This window comes from Dama dama, chromosome X, assembly GCF_033118175.1.
Source record: "Dama dama isolate Ldn47 chromosome X, ASM3311817v1, whole genome shotgun sequence".
In the NCBI taxonomy this organism is placed as follows: Eukaryota; Metazoa; Chordata; class Mammalia; order Artiodactyla; family Cervidae; genus Dama; species Dama dama.
Genome location: NC_083714.1, coordinates 7,426,156 through 7,451,115, shown reverse-complemented (window position 1 = coordinate 7,451,115; position 24,960 = coordinate 7,426,156).

Sequence of the window (24,960 nt, the reverse complement as noted above, 5' to 3'; positions counted from 1 at the left end):
TAAAGCATTTGCCTGCAATGTGGGAGACCCAGGTTCAACCCCTGGGTTGGGAAGATCCCCTGGAAAAGGAAATGGCAACACACTCCAGTATTCTTGCCTAGAAAATTCCATGGATGGGGGAGCCTGGCAGGCTATACTCCATGGGGTTGCAAAGAGTCAGGATAACCTGGAAGAAATGGGCAGATTCATAGAAAAGTTCAACCTTTCAAGACTGAATCAGGAAGAAATATAAATTATGAACAACCCAATTACACGCACTGAAAGTGAAGCTGTGATTAAAAATCTCACAAAAAACAAAATCCCAGGACCAGATGCCTTCACAGGAGGATTCTATCAAACGTTTAGAGAAGAGCTATGCCTATCCTTCTAAAACTCTTTCAAAAAATTGCAGAGGAAGGAACACTTCCAAACTCATTCTACAAGGCCACAATCACCCTGAAACCAAAACCAGATTAAAACAACACAAAAAAAGAAAACTGCAAGCCAATATTACCAATGAACATAGATGCAAAAATCCTCAGCAAAATTTTAGCAAATAGAATTCAGCAACACTTCAAAAAGCTCATACACCATGATCAAGTTGGGTTTATGCCAGGGATGCAAGGAATCTTCAGTACACACAAATCAATCAATGTGATACACCACATTAACAACTTGAAAGATAAAAACCATATGATGATCTCAATAGATGCACAATAAAAGCCTTTGACAAAATACAGCACCCATTTATGATTAAAACTCTTCAAAAAAATTGGCATAGAAGGAACCTACCTCAGCATAGTAAAGGCCATATATGATAAGCTTACAGTAAACATTATTCTCAATGGTGAAAAACTGAAAGCATTCCCCCTAAGACCAGGAACAAGACAAGGGTGTCCACTTTCACCACTATTATTCAACATCATTCTGGAAGTCTGAGATACAGCAATCAGAGAAGAAAAAGAAATAAAAGGAATCCAGATTGGAAAAGAAGAAGTAAAGCTCTCACTGCTTGCTGATGACATGACACTGTACATAGAAAACCCTAAAGAGAGTATCAGAGTTAATCAGTGAATTTAGCAAAGTAGCAAGATACAAAATCAATACACAGAAACCACTTGTGTTTCTATATACTAACAACAAATAATCACAAAGAGAAATTAAGGAATCAATCCCTTTCACCACTGAAACAGAAATATTCAAATATCTAGGAATAGACTTACCTAAGGAGAAAAAATAACTTAGAAAATTCTTACACAGAAAATTTTAAGACACTAATGAAAGAAATCAAAGATGACATAAACAGATGGAGAGATATTCCATGTTCCTGGGTAGGAAGAATCCATATTGTGAAAATGGTTATACTAAACTACCAAATGCAATCTACAGATTCAATGTGATCCCTGTCAAATTACCAATGACATTTTTCATAGAACTAGAACAAAAATTTCAAAATTCATATGGAAACACAAAAGACCCCGAATAGCCAAAGCAGTCTTGAGAAAGAAGAATGGAGCTGCAAGAATCAACCTTCCTGATTTCAGATTATACTACAAAGCTATAGCCATCAAGACAGTATGGTACTGGCACAAAAACAGAACTATAGATCAATGGAACATGATAGAAAGCCCAGAAATAAGTCCATGCAGTTATGGGTAACTTATTTTTGACAAAGGAGGCAAGAATATACAATGGGACCAAGACAGTCTCTTCAGTAAATGGTGCTGGGAAAACTGGACAGCTACATGTAAAAGAATGAAATTAGAAAACTTCCTAACATCATGCACAAAGATAAACTCAAAATGGATTCAAGACCTAAATGGAAGACAAGAAACTATAAAACTCGTAGAGGAAAACATAGGCAGAACACTCGATGACACAAATCAAAGCAATCTCCTCTATGACCCACTTCCTAGAGTGATGGAAATAAAAACAAAGTCAACAGGTGGGACCTGATTAATCTTAAAAGCTTTTGCACAGCAAAGGAAACACTAAGCAAGGTGAAAAGACAACCCTCAGGACGGGAGAAAATAACAGCAAATGAAACAACTGACAAAGGATTAATTTCCAAAATATACAAGCAGCTCAAACAACTCAATACCAGAAAAACAAACAACCCAGTCAAAAAGTGGGGAAAGAGCTTAACAGACCTTTCTCCAAAGAAGACATATAGATGGCTAACAAACACATGAAAAGATGCTCAACATTGCTCATTATCTGAGAAATGCATATCGACACTACAATGAGATATCACCTCAAACTAGTCAGAATGGCCATCATCAAAAAGTCTACAGACAATAAATGCTGGAGAGGGTGTGGAGAAAAGGGAATGCTCTTGCATTGTTAGTGGTAATGTAAATTGATACAGCTACTATGGAAGACGGTATGGAGATTCCTTAAAAAACTAGGAATAAAACCACCATATGACCCAGCAATCCCACTGCTAGGCATATACCCTGAAGAAACCAAAATCGAAGAAAGACACACGTACCCCATTGTTCATTGCAGCACCATTTACAATAGCTAGAACATAGAAGGAACCTAGATATCCATCAACAGATGAATGGATAAAGAAGTTGTGGTAAATATACACAATGGAATATTACTCAGTCATTAAAAGGAATGCCCTTGAGTCAGTTCTAATTTGGTGGATGAACCTAGAACCTATTATACAGAGTGAAGTAAGTCAGAAAGAGAAAGAGAAATATCATATTCTAATATATTTATATATACGGAATCTAGGAAAATGGTACTGAAGAGTTTACTTACAGGACAGCAGTGGAGAAACAGACATAGAGAATAGACTCATGGACATGGGGAGAAGGGGGCAGCGGGTGAGATGAATGGAAAGAGTAATGTGGAAACTTACATTACCATATGTAAAATAGATAGCCAATGGGAATTTGCTGTATGGCTCAGGAAACTCAAACAGGGGCTCTGTATCAACCTAGAAGGGGTGGCATGGGGAGGGAGATGGGAGGGAAGTTTAAAAAGGGAGGGGATATATGTGTACCTATGGCTGATTCACATTGAGGTTAGATAGAAAACTACGAAATTCTATAAAAAAATTATCCTTCAAGAAAAAACAAAGTTTAAAAAAATGTGAAAACAAAAGAAACGAAAAAACAACTATACTATGTAACCTATGGGAAGGTGGTGAGAAGTGTGGCTGGAAGTGCAGCAAGAAAAAGGAGAGGGAGCATTTGGAGGAGTGGTTTCCTATTTTCAACCGGGTGGTCTGGGTTGGCTTTGTTGTGAAGCAGAGAGTGAGTGAAGACTTGAGGGAGGTTTGGGAGCATGAGGAGACCAGTGTGGCTGGAGCAGAGTGGGTGAAGAGGAGAGCAGCAGGACAGGGGGCCAAGAGCTGACAGGGACTGGATGTGGAGGACTCAGGGGACATTCTGAGGGCTTGTGCTCAGAGTGAAGTGGGAGGTGGTGGAGGGTGGCTGTGGGTTGGATTGTGTCCCCTAGAAAAAGATGTTGAAGTCCCAACCCCTGGAACCTGGGGATGTGACTTGATTTGGAATTAGGGTTTTCCAGATGTAATTAGTTCAGTTAAAATGAGGACACACTGCGTTAGGGTGGTCCTAATCCAATGACTGGTACATTTATAAGAAATCCATGTGAACACACACAGAGAGATGCCATGAAGACACAGGAAGAGTTGGAGTGAAGTGTCTATAAGGCAGAGAAGGCCAGGTGCTGCAGGCCACCACCAGAATCTACGAGAGAGGCCTGGAACTGACTCTCCATAGGAACCTTCAGAGGGAATCAGCCCTGCCAACATCACAGTCTCATACTCCCTGCCTCCTGAACTGTGAGAGAATACATTTCTCTTGTCTGAAGGCATCTCCTTTGTGGTACTTTATGATGGAAGCCCTAGGACACTCATACAATTTTCAACAGAGTAGTGATAGGATCTGATTGATATTTTTGATTGGTGAAGTCTGGGTTCATATTGTTCTTTTGGTTCTTCATGCTTATCGATATTGACTTCATACGTGAAAGACTTGCCTACTGAAAGGTCACAAAGTTCTCATCTGATTCCTTAATTTTTTATCCCTTTAGCTTTTGCCTGTAGAGCTCTGAGCGTTTGAACATAAACGTCTTTGTGAATGATGGAAGGTAAGTACACAAGGAAATACAGGTTTGTTTTTTTCCCATATGGCTATTCCACAACCACTTGTTCAAAAAAAAGACTATCTTCCCTCCATTGAATTATCTAAACTCCTCTACTGAATATCCATTGACCACACACATATGTCTGGAAATGCTTCTGGATTGTCAGTCCTGTCCCATGGATCCACAGCTCCAGTACTGGACATGTAGAGTAAGCTATGAAATTAGGCTGTGTTAGTCTCTTTGTTTTTGCATAGTTACAATTCTTTAGGCTATCGTCAGGGTTGTGTTCTCACATAAATTTCAATATCAGCTCATCAGGGCCTTCTCTGGTTGTCCAGTGGTTGATATTCTACATGCCAATGCAGGGAACACAGGTTTGACCTCTGCTCCTGGAAGATCCCACAAGCTGAAAGGCCACTAAGCCGGAGCACCACAACTGCTGATCCTGTGCTCTAGAGCCCACCAGCTGCAACTACTAAAGCTGGAGCGCCTAGAGCCTGTTCTCCACAACAAAAGAAGTTATCGCAATGAGAAGCTTATCTCCTGTAACTAGAGTGTAGCCCCCACTTACCACAACTAAAAAGACCCCATGTGTGCAGCAGCAAAGACCCAGACAAGCCAAAATTACATAAACAAACAAACAAATGAATCTTTAAAAAATGAACCTGCCTCACAATGCAGGGGCCGCCGCTTCAATCTCTGGTCAGGGAACTAAGATCCTACATGCAGTGGAGCAACTACTGAGACTGGGCTTTGTGTCTGGAGTGTCTGTGCACTGCACAAAAGATCCCACGTGACACAATGAAGTTTCCACTTTCCCCAAATAAGACCGGATGCAGCGAAAAAAAGAAAGTAAGAATTTGTTTAAGAAATCAGCTCATCAATTTCTCCAAAAATACTTCCTGCCATTTTCATGGACTCTATAGATGTGTTTGGGGGAAACTGATCCCTGAACAATATCTTCTCATCAGACATGATTGAAGAATATGCATGTGATGTGTCTCTATATTTTTAGGTTTCCTTCTATTTCTCCCATTGTTTTCACACACAAATTTGTGTATGACAAGTTTTATTAAATGTACCATGATGTTTCATAAAGGGCAAGGTTCCCTGTGTGTCTGGATCCAACTAGGCAAAGGGATACTGGAAAGGGAAGTTATGAAACAAGAAAAGATGCAGGCTGGACCACATAGGTCTTTACAGTCCACTGAAAGGCTGTGGCTTGAACTCTTGAGAGGGAGCCCGCTGGAGGATTTGGAACTGAATAATTACAGGACCGGACAGGTTTTAAAGCAACCTAGCAGCTTCAGCAGTCCATGTATGGGGTCAAAGTAGCTGAATGATTCCAAGTTTCCTGGCTGAGGGAGAATCAGATGAGAGTCCCATCCCCCTGGTGAATTGACTTCACCGTTCTCTGCCAGTTTGGGGAGCATTGTCTAGAAAGGGCTATCCCCAGTGCCCCTTCTGCAGCTTTTGCCCTTTTCTCCAGCTGCCTGTTGTAAACCCTCCCCTGCCTTTTTGGCGATTTACCCACAAAAACTCTCATTTGTCTCCTTTTCTAGCATATGGCTTGGTGGTTTCTCACCTAAGAGACAATCCCTTAGCAAGAAAATTAAGTAATAAATAAAACCGTGCTACCTCAATTCAATAATAGTGAAGACTTTGCTATTGCAAGTGAAAAAAGGAACAAATGAATACAAAATAATCACCTTGGTTTAAGTCACAGGGAGAATTTCTGGGTCTGTGTAACTACAAGATATAGAGGTAGTTTCTTTCTTCAGGCAAGGCTGGATCCAACATTTGGTTCCCTGAGATCTGCCTTCTCGCTCCAGCTCCCCCTCTGTCCCTTGCCAGCCTGCCTCCCCTACAGCTCCCAAAGTGTCACTGGTTGGATGGGATCACCACAGCTGGAGGAAAGCAGTGCTTTGATAGTTCAGGCCTGAGCCACATGCCCATTCCTGGAATTGGAGATGAAGTCAACTCTATCATAATCATAATGGGCGAGAGAAAAGGAAAGGGGTGATTTCCCAGGGTGACAGGAGGATACCAGAACCAAGAGAAGGAAATGGATGCCAGGTGAAAAAACCCATAGATGTCCTTGATGGTGGTATAGACTTTTCATCAAATTAAAAATCAATTTCTAATGTTTTTTTTTTTAAACCAAGGTAGGAAAGATTCTTCTTTAATGTGAGCATCAGCCCTGCTTCTGACCCTCCCATCAGCTTCCATCCTCTGATGCTGGGGTTCCACATCCACTTCTTGGGGATGTCCTCTTCACAATGCCCCCTCACAGACCTTTGCTGAATTAAAGTTTCTAAGTAAGTGCTTTTTTTCAATGGGGAAATGGAGCAAACCACTCTATTCCAAAGCAACATCATTTCAAAAGTCATGATTCTTTATGAAGATAACTAAGCAACATGGAAATCTAAATACTGAAATGATTCTCCCTAATGTCTGGTGATGACATTGGAGGGGGAGGCACTTATTCTGGGTGGTTATACTCAGCATTGTCCCACATGTTCATATGTTCAGAAAGTCCTGAAAGACAGGAATATGCCAGACCCAGAATTCTACAGTTTGCTTTCATTTCTTTCCATATTAGTTCACAGCTCTCTGGTTTGCTCTCTGATTGCCATATATTATTCCAGCAGGATGGAATTACCATGATTTAGTCAATGTTTCCCCCTGGATTTGCATTCTATCAATTTTTCACAATGACAAACAGTGCAGTGATTAATCCTGTGGTTGATTCTGCCTTGTTCACATATACAAGAAATTTCCTACAATAGATTCCCAAAATGGGGTCAAAGGATATGAGCATCTTGTAATAGAAAGTGCCAATCAAATGTCCAGATAGATTTTACTATCACTTTGATACTGTATAGGACTCCTTGTTTTGTCTTCTGTGGTGGTCCAGTGGTTAACAATCTGCCTGCCAATGCAGGACACACGGGTTTGATCCCAAGAAGACAGCACACGCCTGGCTCAACTAAGCCCATGTGCCACATCTACTGAGCTCACCCTGATCTAGAGTTCATGCTCCAACACAGGAGAAGCCTGAGCACTGCAATTAGAGAGTAGCCCCCACTGGCTGCAAGCACAGAAAACCTGCACACAGATAACAAGAGGTGGCAAAGCCAAAAATAAACAAATAATTTTCATGAATAAAATTTTTAAAAGGAGTCTTTGTTTCCAACTATAGCCTTCTCAGACATTGACTATTTCAGTTAATTAAGTTCATCCTACACTAAGATCTGCTCTGGTCCTACAGAGCCAATCTTAAAAAGTAAGACCCAAAAGGATCAAACTGCTTCCAAGCATCTTAACATGATTTCAGAATAAAGCTCAAGAATACTTTTAAGAATAGAAAAATATCAAGCATGCAAGGGAAATTTGATAATGCTTAGCATCAAATGTCAAATTATCAGGAGGCAAAGAAGCAGGAAACTCCAATCCATTATAACAGAAATCAGTGTGCTGTTGTTCAGCTGCTCAGTTGAGTTTAACTCTTTGCGACCCTATGGACTGCTTCTCACTAGTGTTCCCTGTCCTTCACCATCTCCCAGAACTTGCTCAAACTCATGTCCGTGGAGTCATGATGCCATCTAACCATCTCGTCTTTTGTCATTCCCTTCTCCTCCTGCCTTCAATCTCTCCCAGCATCAGGGTCTTTTCACATGAATCAGCTCTTCGCATCAGGTGGCCAAAGTGTTGGAGATTTCATTTTAACAGAAATCAGTTGAAATGCATCAGTTGGAAAGGAAGAAGTAAATGTGTATTTATTTACAGACAAAATGATTGTCTATGGAGGAAGGTCAATGGGATCTACAAAAGAGCTATTACAACTAATTAATGACTTTAGCATGGTTTCAGGATACAAGGATACTCTTGAGAGTGCCTTGGACTGCAAAATCAAACCAGTCAATCCTAAAGGAAATCAGTCCTGAATTTTCATTGGAAGGACTGATGCTGAAGCTGAAGCTTCAACACTTTTGCCAGCAGATGTGAAAAGCTGACTCACTGGAAAAGACCCTGATGTTGGGAGAGATTGAAGGCAAAAGGAGAATGGGAGGACAGAGGATTACATGGTTTGACAGCATAACACACTCAGTGGACATGAACTTGGGCAAACTCCAAGATACAACAGGGACACAGAGCCTGGTTTGCTACAGTTCATGGGGTTGCAAAGAGTTGGACACAAGTCAGAGACTGAACAACAACAACAACGTTCTGGTATTATATCTTAATATATAAATGTAACTATAAAACTGACAAAATATTCCAAAATCAATACTGAATGGCAGTACACAACATTCTTATTCTCCCATTTCTTACATTGTCTTCACTTATGTTGTACTCCTTGAATACTGGGATCTCAGAATCTCCCTTCCAACCTGAAGATGAACACAGTATTCAGAAGTGAACAAACTAAAACTAATGTCAGAAACAGCATAGTAGCTCAGTTTTATTTTCTGCAGTTAACAATCACCAAAAAACTGTGTGGACATTGAGCCCCCAAACAGCAGCACAGGCACAAGGTGAAGCCCCATTAAACTGCTGCAGAAAGCAATGCCCTCGGGAAGGACACTTGAGGCTAGGGCACATAGGCTAGGTTTAAGGCCCTCTTCTGTTCTGAGACTGATCAAAAAGGGGGGGCCCAGAATGCTCCACGGTCTGCAGCACCAGGGAAAGCTGCTCCTGAAAGAAGGCGACGGCCGTCTGGAGGAGGCCAGGGTCTTCAGCAGTCAATCGGCTAAAAGGGAAGGAAAATGAAATTAAAATTCCTGTGGAGAAGGAGGAAGAGGAGTATGTCCTCCCTCTGTCCACGCACACCAACAAGCCCAGAGCACCACACTTTTCCTCTAGGCTTAACCCTCCATTATGGCTCTTCCTGAGCTTAGACTGGTCACCACTCACCACTCCCTCCCTCGCCCCAGCTCCCTTTAGTACTGACAGAACCAACATGCGGCCATTAACATAGAGGTCCCTCTGAACCGGCCATCTTAGCTGAGTACGTCGATTCAGGAGGTGGCGGGCATTGTCTGCCTCCGCATGTGATGAGAAAGGCACTGCGAGGCTGCTGGTGGAGATACGGTTAAGGTACCATTCACACGAGTCATTTTGCCTGTACGTCAGGTTCCCCACTCACAGAGACCCACCTTCTCCTACAAGGCTGCCACTGGACACCCTGGTTATCACCTCCCGACCCTCTGGATCCTTTCAGGTTGCTTTCCCTCACCACCATACCCTGGCAGCCAGACAACCCCTGACCCATACCCTCCAGCCTCCCAGATTACCCTCCTCCTACAGTTTAAGCCCCATTGCCTGCATCCCCCCAAACCACCCCTAGCCCACCCCCCGACCTCTGTGGCTGCTTGGCCCACTGGGGCTCCTGGAATAGGATACAAGTGGTAGACTCGGGTACTCAGAACTCCGGCTCCGGGTGCAGCATCTCCACCAGGCCCTGGAACGTGAAGTGCCCCCGGGATCTGCGGAATGGCAGCGGCTGCGCCACCTGACTCTCTGGCAGTGCTGGGGTCTCTGGGATCAGCCATGTCGCTGGAGCCGGCAGGGACTTCTTGACTGACTGCATCTCCAGGGCCAGCTGGGTCGCCAGGGCCATGGCGGCCACCAGCACCACCCGGCACGCCTTGGCCACCATGTGCTGTGCCCGTTGCAGAGGCCACGGCGCCTGCGTCTTCATCGGCTGCCCTCATGGCTCCTCCACCGTGTGCCTCGGACTCCATCTTGAACCGCTCTCCTCCTCCCTCAGCGGTGGGAAAGACTGAACCGTCTCTACAAATCCCAGCCCTGTAATGCGACCTGATCGGCAGAGCGCCTGCGCACACACACCCTGGTCCTGCCTCACGATCAGTTCCCACCAATCATTGGTTCCCGCCATGAATGCAGGCTCTAGGGCAGTGGGCGCCCCCTGCTGAAGTTTCACGTGTTCCTGAGCCATGTCGCCCCAATGTGCGTGCGCAGACACACACCCACGTGGTCTGGGCTTTCTAAGTCAACCCTGCCTCAGGCCAGAAACCTGGTAAATGGCTCAACCGTGAGGCCTCTGGGTGGCGCTCCACTCTTTAGTGTTGGGGCAGCTCCTCAGTGTGCATGCTCAAAAAGACCCTGCCCCACTCCTCGGGGCATGTGACTGTTTCCAGTCCAAGCAGGGAACCTGGACACATCTCTCCCTCAGGGGCCCTCTGTCAGGTTGGGGGAACATTTGTAAGAATAGTCATGCTGTAGAAGGGAGCTCACTAGACCTAAAATGGACTAGAGGGCAAGGGGCTAAGCCAAACGACCCACCAGCGTCCTCCCTCTGCCCACTCCACATCTGTACCTGTGCTCTTCATCTGTAGTGAGAGCTAATACTTCTTACAGTCCATACACTGAACTTCCAGATGTTCAAGCTGGGTTTAGAAAAGGCAGAGGAACCAGAGATCAAATTGCCAACATCCGCTAGATCATCAAAAAAGCAAGAGAGTTTCAGAAAAACATCTATTTCTGCTTTATTGACTATGCCAAAGCCTTTGACTATGTGGATCACAATAAACTGTGGAAAACACGGAAGGAGATGGGAGTGCTAGACCACCCGATCTGCCTCTTGAGAAACCTGTATGCAGGTCAGGAAGCAACAGTTAGAACTGGACATGGAACAACAGACTGGTTCCAAATATGAAAAGGAGTACATCAAGGCTGTATATTGTCACCCTGCTTATTGAACTTATATGCAGAGTACATCATGAGAAATGCTGGGCTGGAGGAAGCACAAGCTGGAACCAAGAGTGCCAGGAGAAATATCAATAACCTCAGATATGCAGATGACACCACCCTTATGGCAGAAAGTGAAGAAGAATTACAGAGCCTCTTGATGAAAGTGAAAGAGAAGAGTGAAAATGTTGGCGTAAAGCTCAACATTCAGATCATGGCATCCAGTCCCATCACTTCATGGCAAATAGATGGGGAAACAGTGAAAACAGTGGCTGACTTTATTTTGGGGGGCTCCAAAATCACTGCAGATGGTGATTGCAGCCATGAAATTAAAAGACACTTACTCCTTGAAAGGAAAGTTATGACCAACCTAAACAGCATATTAAAAAGGAGAGAGATTACTTTGCCAACAAAGGTCCATCTAGTCAAGGCTATGGTTTTTCCAGTAGTCATGTATGGATGTGTGAGTTGGACTATAGAGAAAGCTGAGCACAGAATTGATGCTTTTGAACTGTGGTGTTGGAGAAGACTCTTGAGAGTCCCTTGGACTGCAAGGCGATCCAACCAGTCCATCCTAAAGGAGATAAGTCCTGGGTGTTCATTGGATGGACTGAGGTTGAAGCTGAAACTCCAGTACTTTGGCCACCTGATGCAAAGAACTGATTCATTTGAAAAGACCCTGATGCTGGGAAAGATTGAGGGCAGGAGGAGAAGGGGACGACAAAGGATGAGATGGTTGGATGGCATTACCGACTCAATGGACATGGGTTTGGGTAAACTCCGGCAGTTGGTGATGGACAGGGAGGCCTGGCATGCTGCGGTTCATGGGGTCGCAGAGTCGGACACGACTGAGTGACCGAACTGAACTGATATGCTGTTTCATGTGCTTTCCATGTGTTCGTCCATCAAGTCAGTTTTCAGAGAGTATTGCCATGTCGGTATCCTGTCTCTCATGAGGCAGGTCTCCTTCACACAAATCACACACACCCGCTCTCTCCCCAACACCAGCGGCTCAAAGTCTTGTGCATTTTGGTTTCTGCATTTCTTAAAACTATGATGACCGTAGTGCTCCATCAGGCACTGGACTTAAGTTGGATGTGAATGGTGAGATCTGCAAAGGAAAATGATGATGCCAATGACAAATAATGTGTGTGACAAGAGAGTGACAGAAGTATGAAGGAAAGACACTGTATGATAGAATGAGTTTCTTAGAAAGCTTACCACTGTGACAGGTGCATGGTTTTTAGTAAGTGTGACAGAGGGAATGTGTGATTGGGACAGGAATTTAAAATGACAGAATGTGACGGGAAGAGACTAAAGTGCAGATGATACTGATAGCGGTAGCAAACCCCCAAGATGATAGGTGATAAATTAACGTGTACAGTGAATGGTGAATGGTGCCACTGGATTCATGGTCTCTCAAGGAGAACATTTAATTCTAGAACCAAGAGACACAGTTTCCGTCACTCAGTGCTTTGTGTAGTAGAAATTTTATTAAAGTGAATTTGATAGAAAAAGCTTCTGACATAGATATAATAATGGGGTAGAAAGAGAATGTGGTTTGCTAGTTTAAGCAGTGCATTATATACTTTTCTGCTAGCTGCTGAGAATAGATAAAAGGATGATTCAAGTCTATGAAAATTTTGCTCAGACCCTTTCCCATAGCATACATCTGAGGATGACATCAGCAGGATATTAACCAGAAGAAATGGGTTAACCCAGAGCTCAAGGCCATGGAAGTTTTACCCAGACCTTCTCCTGTAACATAGGTTCTGAGCTAAAAAAAAAAAAAAAAGCATGTCCTTGAGCAAGAGATTCTGCTGCCTACCAGGCCTCCATGTCAAAGGAACAAGAATGTGAAAAAGAAAGAATGTTCACCTCCTCCTTAAAGAGCCTTGGTCTCCCTAGCAACCTGGCTAAGATAACTCGCTCACAGATACTATGACAGGATGAGTTTGTGGCACACTGAGTGTCAGAGAAAGAGTCTAGGAGAGATCGGGTGTGAGAGAGAGTAAGTGTGATGGAAAAAGCATTATAGAATGACATAAGAATATGACAGAAAGAGTGCATGTGACACATAATTTGACTCAGTATGAGAAAGCAAATCTGAGAGATAATATGTACAGAAGAAAATGGGTCTGGCACACATGTCAGAGTGTGTGTGACAGGCAATGAAGCTGACTGTGGGAGGCAGCAGCCTGGGAAGGTGGATCAATCCTCAGGGCCCATGTTTCCCTGAGGGCGGCCATCCCCAGGTCTCTGCCAGTTTGGAGGAAGTCAGCAACTTGACTTGGCTCACATGCCCAAGCCATGTTCTTCCTAATGAGTTTCATCAGCAATAAAGCTGATACTTAGGTTGAAACACATGCAAGGGGGATGTGTCAAAGGCTGCAGATGGTAGGCTGGACCTGTTTGAAAGGAGTGGGAAAGGACTTGAAGCAGGCATGAATGGATGGTGTCAGTGAACTCCTTGTAGAGGAAATGATTCACGTGGTTCAATTTGTAAGTCAGTTCAGTTCAGTCACTCAGTCATGTCTGACTCTTTGCGACCCCATGAACCGAGCATGCCAGGCTTCCCTGTCCATCATCTTCCTTTCACAGCTATTTGAAAGGCCTCCTCAGACAGCCATTTTGCTTTTTTGCATTTCTTTTTCTTGGGGATGGTCTTGATCCCTGTACAATGTCATGAACCTCTGTCCATAGTTCATCAGGCACTCTGTCTATCAGATCTAGTCCCTCAAATCTATTTGTCACTTCCTTTGTATAATCATAAGAGATTTGATTTAGGTCATACTTGAATGGCCTGGTGGTTTTCCCCACTTTCTTCAATTTAAGTCAGAATCTGGCAATAAGGAGTTCATGATTTGTAAAGCCACACACTTTCTTTCAGACTTTGGAAAGACAGGTGGCACTAGTGGTAAAGAATCTGCCTGCCAATGGAAGAGACTCAACAGACACAGGTTCACTCCCTGTGTGGGCAAGATCCCCTGGAGAAGAAAATGGGGACCCTCTCCAGTATTCTTGCCTCGAAAATCCCGTGGATGGAGGAGCCAAGCGGGGTTAAGCTCATGGGTTGCAAAATGTCAGACACGATTGACACACACACACATACACATATACTTTTAATCCAGGAGGTTAGAGAAGTGGTTACAGTTCAGGACAGAGCAAGATAAAACATGAGGAGGACTTCCCTGGGTGTTCAGTGGATGGGAATACACCTGTCAGTGCAAGGGACACTGCTTTGATGCCTGGTCTGGAAAGAGTCAACATGCCATGGAGCAACTGGGCCCATGCCCCACAACTACTGAGCCTGTGCTCTAGAACCCATGTTCTGCAGTAAGTGAAGACATCGCAATGAGAAGTCTGTGCTCAGTAACTAGAGTGTAGATGCCACTGGCCACAACTAGAGAAAGCACGTGGGCATCAACAAACACTAAGCACAGGCAAAAACATATGAATAAAGTCAGCATGACAACAGGAGAGCAGGCCAGCTTCTCCGAGTAAAGAGCAGTGCAGAGCTGGGCTAGGGATCCTTTACAAAAGCAATTGGGAAGTAAAGCCTCGAGTCACTTACAGACTACTAAATGAGCTGTCTGTCGAAAGCTCCCCTGTGGGTGCTACAAATGGGGAGCCATGAGCTGATACTGTTACAGTTTTCATTGTAGGTTTAGAAGATATTAATAGGTTTTCATCCTCATCCCTGGAGACAAATCATGTCAGGGCAGAACCAGTGTCACATAGGTATGAGTAGGTGTGGACACTTTGGTCAGACATGTGGGAGGAAAGACCAAAGAAGGTACTGAGAAAGGGTCTAGCATGTTGACTTCTGCTGTTGTCCATCCCACAAGTGGAAACTCATGTATTAACCAGACCCAGCTGAAGGTCTGACATTAGGGCAGAAGGAGAGTCAGTGGGACGTCTAGGTGGCTCTGACGACACTGTGAGGACACCCTCATACACCCCCACTGAGTGGATTGGTCACAATTTCCCAGAAGCAGAAATGCTGGAGTTCAGGGATATGCAAGCTTCACTGGAGTCAGTCATGCCAGGCTGCTCCCTTGTACGCTGACCCATCTTTACTCCTAGCGCATCCTGTGACCTTTGAGGGTTTCCTCTTCTGTAACTAGCCTATTTGTATTCTTTGCCTATTTCCACAAATCATAATTGTAGTTGTCTTCTTGATGATTAGCAGGATATTGAAAATAAATATCAGTATATTCTTGATTTAATCTGCTATGGGATTAAAACAATGTTTAGGAAGTACTTCCCTACTCCTAGCCCACAAGGATATTTTCTTACATTTTCTATAGTAGCTTTATTTATTTGGTAACTTAAGGAAGAAGTTTTCCTGGACACTGTTCCAGGCCTCCGTGGAGATTCCAGTCCAGCCAGGACAGACTGTCAAGAAATGAAAAAAATGATGACACTAGGTAGCCTATGGGAAGGTGGTGAGAACTGTGGCCTGATGTGCAGCAGGAGAAAAGAGAGGGAGCACTTGGAGGAGTGGTATTCCATTTTCAACCAGGTGGTTGGGGTTGGCTTTGTTGTGAAGCAAAGACTGAGTGAAGACTTGAGAGAGGTTTGGGAGTGTGAGGAGACTAGTGTTGCTGGAGCAGAGTGGGTGAAGAGGAGAGCAGCAGGACAGGGCCTGAGAGCTTACAGGGAGGGGCTAGATGTGTAGGCCTCAGGGGACATGCTGAGGGCTTGTGCTCAGAGTGAAGAGGGAGGTGGTGGAGGGTGGCTGTGGGTTGGATTGTGTCCCTCAGGAGACGATGTTGAAGTCTCAAGCCCTGGAGACTGTGGATGTGACAAAATCATGCCATTTTGAAAAATTCACTGTGGTTTTACTGTTTCATTTCTGGCATTAATAAAAGTTATAAGTAAGAATCATGACCTAAGTGTCCTCTTATAGGACAATAATTTACAGAGGTAAATAATGACCTCTGATAAAAGCTTGGAAAACATTTTGAAGGCTGAGTGATGAAAATAGACTTCCCTGCCATTTTCAAGTACAACAGGACTAACCTGACTCACATGGAATGCCCCACATCCATGTTCTTTGCTGCAAGTGGTTCAGCAGGTGGCTGGAACAACAACACTGCTTCCGGTCAGCCAAACCACGTCTTTTTTCTGCGTCAGAAACTAGCTTCAGTAGTTGGCAGTAAAATAAACGGCCCTGCCAGATACCGCAGATAAGGTGACCTTCAATACTGACATTAAAAAGCAACAGCAGGGGTCTGTTGTGCCCTCACCTCTCTTTTCCCCATGGCTGATGCTCCCAGCTGCCCTGGGTGCCGGATCAGCAGCGTCTCTAGGCCATGATGTAAGGCAGGGACAACCAGAGTAGCTGGGGATCAGGTTTGGGGGAACCAGGCCAAAGGCACAGAGCCTATAGCCAAGGGGAATCCTGGTGCTGAGAGAACGGAGGAGAAGCCAAGTGAACTTCCTCACCATGATCAAGGACCAGGCCGATTAGCACAAACGGTTTTACCTGACACTCCAGACCTAGCCCCCGATCTAAAGAAGGGTATGTTGGCCCAGAAGGCTAACCTGAGATGAAAGGGCCAGGAAACCTAACCTGAAGGTCTCTGAACTCCAGGCCCCTTGAGCACTGGCCCGTTACTCCACCAGGCACCTCCCTAATTTTCCAGCTTTCAAGTTTATTTTCTTGACCTAAAATTGCATTTATTATTATTTCTTTATTTTAACTGTGCCATTTGTTTTTATAAATTATATTTTTGAGACAAAGTGGCACTATGCAGGCTAGAGCAGGGGGCCCGATGGGAGAGAGCAGAACTGAGACACAGACCCCTCCCACATGGGCAATTCACTGATGGCAGATGGGGCACTGGAGAGCCTAAGGGACAGAGTGGCCTTTCCAGTCAAGGCTGCCAGTGACTGGAACTCCACAAGGTCAGTTGTGAACCTGACCCCACTCTGGCACCACACACGGACATAGCTTCCTGGGAGACCTCTGTTTGGAAGGCAGGGCAATCAATGGAACATGTCCCTTCTGCTTGATCTAAGTCATTTGTAAATTATACTGTATTATAGAAGGGGATGAACAGTGTGGGGAAAATCAGGGTGAAGAGGATTGACTTCCCACTGGGCTGTGGGGAGGGTGGTGGCAGGAGCCAGTCAGGTGAGAAGATGAGGCCTGGGCAGACTTGGAGAAGATTGAGGTGGCAAGGAGCTATATTTGAGAGTGTAGTCAAGGCAGGGAGAACAGACTATGCAAAAGCACTAAATCATCAGAAAGCCTGGAATGTTGAAGGTGCAGCCAAGAGGCCAGTGTGTTCGGCATGGACTAAACAAGAGTGAGCATAGCAGAGGAGATACAGAGGCAATGGGGTTCACAGATGAAAATGTGGGGCCTTTCTGGTCATTATAAGCACCTCTGCCTTATATTCTGAGTGGTAATAAAGTCAGTGAAAGGAACTGAAAAGTGGAGACATATGTGGCTTACATTTTGAAAGAAAAGATCACTGTAGCCAGTAGAGCTGCTGGGTGCTGGTGGCTGAGATACTCAATCACCGTCACCCCCAGGACCATTGCCACCATCCCTGGCAGCAACACCTGCCTCCCTCCAGTACACAGGGTCAGAGCTCTCTGGGTTCTGTCACGGCAGTCTCTATTCATGCACATGGAGGAACAGGAAAGGTCAAAGATCCCCTTAAAAGTGGCCAAAATATATGAAGCTCAGCCTGTGAAAAACCTGGGCATCAGGCCAGGGAGGATCAGCAGTGACCTCTGGGAACTGAGACACGGAAGAGACAAGCTGTGCAGCTGTCCCAGCTTGCTGTCTACATAAACTGCCCAGGCCATGTCCTGTCGGTCCCCTGGGTGTTGAGGGGGGATTGCAGAGCACAGGCTATTGGAGCTGGCAGGCGGCAGACCAGAGAGGAGAGGGTGGCAGAGGGAGGAGAGAACTCTGCACGTGGGCAGAGAGTCTGCTAGAGCCATAGTAGAAACTCTTCATTCAGGTGACATCATATAGAGGACTCAGAGGGATCTTGTCTCAAACTCCCACCGATCAAACCTTAAGGCAAGACTCAAGAGGATCAAAGTGTTTCTAGGTAAGTAAACAACATTACATTTTTAAAAGTTGTGGAATATACCTAGGGAAAAATATACCCATCACCCAAGGAAAACAGTATGCCAAGAATCAGAACTATCCAAACCATCATGAGGAGAGAAATCAATTGATAAAAGGCATCTCTATTGGAAAGGAAAAAGTAAAACTATCTGCAGACAACATGATCGTCTATGCAGAAAATCAAATGGAATTTACAAATTGTTGACAAGAACTAATCAGTGAATTTAATGAGTTTGTAGAAAAAAAGATTTAAGAGAGTGTGAACTCCCCACACCGAATTACTTAACATAATTGTCCCAGCACTTTTCTTCACTGACTTGAAATAAGTCCAGTCAGCCAAAAAATTCTTATTTTAGGGTGCCTAGGTTTTTTCTCTCTTCATGCAAACTAAGTTTTTTATTTTAGTAGGAAACCAAGCCAACTGTGACAAGGATGTTGGGAAACCAAAAATCTGGTAGCAGGTATATTTTCTGAAGAGAAATTGTGTTTAAGAGTCTTAAAAAAAAAAAAGATTCTGTTTCCTGTCTTTTGTTATGTTTTGCTGCATCTCATGGTTTGTAGAATCTTATTTCCCTGCCATGGGACCAAACCATGCTTCCTGGAGTGGAAGCCTGGAGTCCTGACCACTGGACCACCAGGGAATTCCCTGTGATCAAGAGTCTTAAAAAAGAAATAAAGAAGTAAGCATTTAGTTCAATATTTCTAACTTTTGGAATATATTAATACTTTAAGGAAAGAACCATCAATGGAAAGAATTATATACATGAATTGCACTGAACCATAAACCACATTAATAAAAAACTGGAAACAACTTAAATGTTCAATAGTTACATTGTTATTTTTGTTATTTTTATTTAAAGACTCAATTTTAATTTTTTGGCCACGCTACATGTCATGTGGGATCTTAGTTCTACTGCCAGGGATTGAACCTGCAGCCTTTGCCCTGGAAGTGGAAAGTCTTAACCATTGGGCTGCTTGGAAAGTTCCCAATAATTACATTATGATGACTCTTATATCTATTCAATAACACATTTTTGAAGAGCTTTTAGAAAGTGGAAAAGCTAGTCTATTAAATGAAAAAAAATCAGGAGAATATTTAATGCTAAACTTGATAAGATGAAAAGAGGGGACGGCAGAGAATGAGATGGTAGGATGGCATCACCGACTCGATGGACATGAGTGTGAGCAGGCTCAGGGAGGTGGTGATGGACAGGGAGGCCTGGCGTGCTGCAGTCCATGGGGTCCCAAAGAGTCGGACAGGACTGAGTGACTGAAATGAACATTACATGCGGTTATAAATTTATTTATTTTTTTTACATGCTGTTATAAATTTAATGTGCAAGTACAACTAGAAAATATTATTTAATTTGATAGCATTTAGTACTGAACATAGGGCTCGATTTTCATTTTCCTAAATTGTTTTCAATTACCTTGTCCTACTGGAATAACGGAATTTCAAAACCTTCCATCTAACACTAGAACAAAGATATAATGTGTTTTTTTTTTTAAATTCCAGAAGTGCATTAGCTGAAAAGAAACTGAGACACAAAATAGTAACTTAGATTTATTTTCTGCTGAATAAACACTGAAGCATCCCACTCCTCAAGCAGCAGGGCAAGAAAGCAAGTGAACCAAGAGATACCAAAGGCCAGTACAGGCAAAAAGATAAACTCAAATAACAAAGTGGCGATTACTTGATAACAAAGTGGCATAGTTAGAATTCCCTATGCCTTGCCCAATAGGGGACACAAGGTTAGGCCTCAGCCCCTTTCCTCAGCTGAGGCTTGGGGAGGTGGGAGCCCAAGGCACCGAATCTTCTGAATCACCAGGGAAAGCTGATCGAGGAACGGGTTGATGGAAAGTCAGATGAAAGCAAGGTCTTCAGCAGTCCATCTACTAAAAGTGGGGAAAATAAGGTTAAAGGGGAGATCATTCCTGTAAGTCCAGGGTACCAGCCTCCCTCCTTATACCAAGCCCCTCAGTGTCTCCATCATAGCACTCTTAAGAGGGAGCTCAGACCACAGCACCTGCCGCCCCCCCACTCCCCAAGGCAAACTCTTGTAGAACTGACACAATTAGGTCACTGCCATTCACTGCAAATTCCTTCCAAATCAATCCTTGGTGGTGTTGGGCATCTGGGAGCAGAGATCTGTAAGCCTTAAGGCACTCTGAGTGTGCTGGGAGAGACACGGTTAAGGCACCGTCCATTACAGAATTTGTTGGTATCTCGGGCTTCCTCACACCTAAGAGGCCCGTTTTTACCCCAGGATGCCCATGCTCCCAACCACAACCTGTGACCACCCTGAGCTGCCTCCCTAACCCTTCGGTCCATCTTCCCCACTCTCCAGGCTCTTTGGGCCTTGACAACCTCCTTTCCTTCCAGGCTGCCCACTCCTGCTGCCCTGAATCACCCCGTGCTCCCTTCTATCCCTTACTCAGGCTGCCGGCAAGTTTCCCACCACCATACCACTGACCGTGCCCAGGGAGGCTCCATGAAAAGGATACAGCACCACTTGTCCACGTCTAGGCCTTACAGCCAAGGGCGCTACATCTCCAGCAGGTCCTAGGCCACCTGGTGCCCGCTCACCCCGGGGACGAGCTACAGCAGCTTCCATCGCCGCTCTTCCTCTGCCAGGCCCACCCCGGCCTTCTGGGGCCCGGTGACCATCCTCACCTTCAGCCCTGCCTGAACCACTCTGGGAAGCAGGTGTTCTGGAGCTATGCTGGTCATCTCGGCCCTCTGCACCACCTGTGCCACCACCCGATGCCTGCATGGCTGCCGCGCGTCTCCCTCGGACGTCAGCATAAGGTGCAGAGAGACTGAGCCCCTCACAAAGTCCCCCACCTTCTACGTAAGGACGCCAAAAGTGCGCCTTCACAGGCTCCCCTCAGGGCGTGTCCTCCTCACACCAGATTGGTTACTGCCCAGACTGCCCGGCCACCCACCCAGAGGCCACTATGGAGACCCCGTGGGGCTGGAGGGACTCGGCTCTTTCACAAAGCCACACTCACTTCAGGTGCCCCTGATGCACCTGCACACACAGGCCACTCCAGTGCTGGCCTAGACAGCGTGGAACGGACCCCTCCAAGTGTCCACAGGGACACCACCAGGACACAAATGACGGCTTTCCAGGCTCAAGTCCTAAAGCTAGTTCCACAATGCAACTTTGATTGCTCCAACATATGCCATAGAGGGGTCTCACTAGAGTAAGGTGGGATTAAGGGCGAGGGGCCAAGCCACACAACCCACCAGCGTCCTCCCTCTGCCCACTCCACATATATACCTGTGCTCTTTGACTGGAATGATAGCTCGCATTTCCCATGGTCCATGAGCTTTCATGTGTTCATCCATCACATCAGTTTTCAGACAGTATTGCCATGTCAGTATCCTGTCTCCTATGATGCAGGTCTCCTCCAAACAAATCACAAACACCCACTATCTCACCAACAGCAGCCTCTCAAAGTCTTGAGCATTTTGATTTCTGCATTTCTCAAAACTGTGATGACAGCAGTGCTTCATCAGGCACTAAACTTGAGTCTGAATCGTGAGATCTGCAAAGGAAAATGATAATGACAATGATGAATAATGTGTGTGACACAGACAGTGACAGAACTATGAAGGAAAGCGAGTGTGTGATAGAATGAGTTTCACAGAGAGTTTACCACTGTGACAGGTGAATGCTTTTGAGTGAGTGTAAGAGAGTGAATGCATGATCAGGACAGGAGTTTAAAAGGACAGCATGTGACACAAAAGACTTAGATGCAAAATCCATGACAGAGGGAGTGTGTGGCAGAATGTCAGAGATACAGTCTAAGATAGGGTGTGAGAGAGAATAAGTGTGATGGAAAAAGCATTATAGAGTGACACAGGAATATTACAGAAAGAGTGCATGTGACAGATAATCTGAATAACTATGAGAAAGTAAATGTGAGACAATATGTGTGAAATAAAATGGGTCTGTCACACATATCAGAGGGTGACAGGGAATGAACCTGACAGTGGGAGGCAGCAGCCTGGGAAAGTGGGAAACTTCCAGATGTCCAAGCTGAGTTTAGAAAAGGAAGATGAACTAGAGGTCAAATTAGCAACATTCTATGGAATATAGAGAAAGCAAGGGAATTTCAGAAAAACGTCTGCCTCAGTTTCCTCAACTATGCTAAAGCCTTTGACTGTGCAGATCAAGACAAACTGTGGAAAGCTCTTAGAGCGATGGGAGTAGCAGACCATCCTGCCTGTCTCCTAAGAATCCTGTGTGTGGGTCAAAAAGCAACTGTTAGAACCCTGTATGTAAAAGCTGACTGGTCAGGATTGAGAAAGGAGTATGACAGGGCTGTCTGCTGTCACCCTGTTTGTTTAATCTATATGCTGAGCACATCATGAGAAATGCCAGGCTGGAAAAGTTACAAGCCAGGAGAGAAACACAGCTGGGAGTAACATCAACAACCTCAGATACATGGATGATACTACCACTCTAATGGCAGAAAGCAAAGATGAAATAGCCTCTTGATGAGGGTGAAGGTGGACATTGAAAGAGTTGGCTTAAGACTAAATATTAAAAAACTAAGATCATGGCATCTGGCCCCATTACTACATGGCAAATAGAGGCAGAAAAGGTGGAAGTAGTGACAGATTTCCTCTTCTTGGGCTCCAAAATCACCCTGGATGGTGACTGCAGCCATGAAATCAGAAGACAATTGCTTCTTAACAGGAAAACGATGACAAATCTAGACAGGCTATTGAAAAGCAGAGAAATCACTCTGCTGACAAAGGTCCATATACTCAAGGCTATGGGAAAGACTAGAGATGTCTTCAAGAAAATTAGAGATACTAAGTGAACATTTCATGCAAAGATGGGCTCAATAAAGGACAGAAGTGGTATTAACCTAACAGAAGCATAAGATATTAAGAAGAGGTGGCAAGAATACACAGAAGAACTATACAAAAAAGATCTTCACGACCCATATAATCACAATGGTGTGATCACTCACCTAAAGGCAGACATCTTGGAATGCAAAGTCAACTGGGCCTTAGGAAGCATCACCACAAACAAAGCTAGTGGAGATCATGGAATTCCAGAAGAGCTATTTCAAATCTTAAGATATGATGCTGTGAAACTACTGCACTCAATATGACAGCAAATGTGAAAAACTCAGCAGTGGCCACAGGACTGGAAAATGTCAGTTTTTGTTCCAATCCCCAAGAAAGGCAATGCCAAAGAATGCTCGAACTACTGCACAATTGCACTCATCTCATACACTAGCAAAGTAATGCTTAAAAATCTCCAAGCCAGGCTTCAACAGCATGTGAACTGTGAACTTCCAGATGTTTAAGCTGGATTTAGAAAAGGCAGAGGGACCAGAGATCAAATTGCCAACATCTGTTGGATCATCAAAAAAGCAAGAGAGTTCCAGGAAAACATCTACTTCTGTTTTTTTCACTATGCCAAAGGCTTTGACTATATGGATCACAACAAACTGTGGAAAATTCTTCAAGAGTTGGGAATACCAGACCACCTGCCCTGCCTCCTGAGAAATCTGTATGCCAGTCAAGAAGCAACAGTTAGAGCTGGACATGGAACAACAGACTGGTTCTGAATTGGGAAAGGAGTACATCAAGGTTGTATATTGTCACCTTGTTTATTTAACTTATATGCAGATTGCATCTTGTGAAATGCTGGGCTGGATGAAGCACAAGCTGGAATCAAGTTTTCTGGGAGAAATATCAATAACTTCAGATATGCAGATGACACCGCACTTGTGGCAGAAAGAAAAGAGGAACTAAAAGGCCTCTTGATGAAAATGAAAGAGGAGAGTTAAAAAGTTAGCTTAAAACTCAACATTCAGAAAACTAGGATCATGGCATCTGGCCCCATCACTTCATGTCAAATAGATGGGAAAACAATGGAAACAGTCAAACAGTGACAGACTTTATTTTGGGGGCCTCCAAAATGGTGATGGCTGCAGATGGTGACTGTAGCCATGAAATTAAGAGACACTTACTCCTTGGAAGAAAAGTTATGACCAACCTAGACAGCATGTTAAAAAGCAGAGACATTACTTTGCCAACAAAGGTCCATCTAGTCAAACCTATGGTTTTTCCAGTAGTCATGTATGGATGTGAGAGTTGGACTATAAATAAAGCTGAGCACTGAAAATTTGATGCTTTTGAACTGTGGTGTTGGAGAAGACACTTGAGAGTCCCCTGGACAGCCAGGAGATACAACCAGTCCATTCTAAAGGAAATCAGTCCTGAATATTCATTGGAAGGACTGATGTTGAAGCTGAAACTCCAATACTTTGGCCACCTGGTGTGAAGAACTGACTCATTTGAAAAGACCCTTATGCTGGGAAAGATTGAAGGCAGGAGGGAAAGGGTATGACAGAGGATGAGATGGGTGGATGACATCACTGACACACTGGACATGTTTAAGTAGGCTCCGGGAGTTGGTGATGGACAGGGAAGTCTGGCGTGCTGCAGTACATGGTGTCGCAAAGAGTCAGACATGACTAAGTGACTGAACTGAACTCATGGTCTTCTCAGTAATCACGAACAGTTATGAGAGCTGGACCGTAAAGAAGTCAGAGCACCAAAGAATTAATGCCATCAGACTGTTGTGCTGGAGAAGACTCCAGAAATTCCCTTGGACAGCAAGGAGATGAAACCAGTCAATCTTATGGGAGACCAACCCTGAATATTCACTGGAAGGATAGATGCTAAAGCTGAAGTTCCAAAATTTTGGTCATCTGATGCAAAGAGAGAACTCATTGGAAAAGATCCTGATGCTCGGAAAGGTGGAGGGAAGAAGGAGAAAAGGGTGTCAGAGGATGAGATGGCTGGACAGCATCACAGATATAATGAGCATGAACTTGGGCAGACTCTGGGAGATGGTGAGGGACAGGGAGGCCTGGTGTGCTCCAGTCCATGGGGTCGCAAAGAGTCAGACGTGACTGGGAGACTGAACAACAACAGCTGCTGAAGCCACATTCTTCCCAATCAGTTTCATCAGTAATAAAGCTGATATTTAGGTTGAAACACAGGTCAAAGTAGA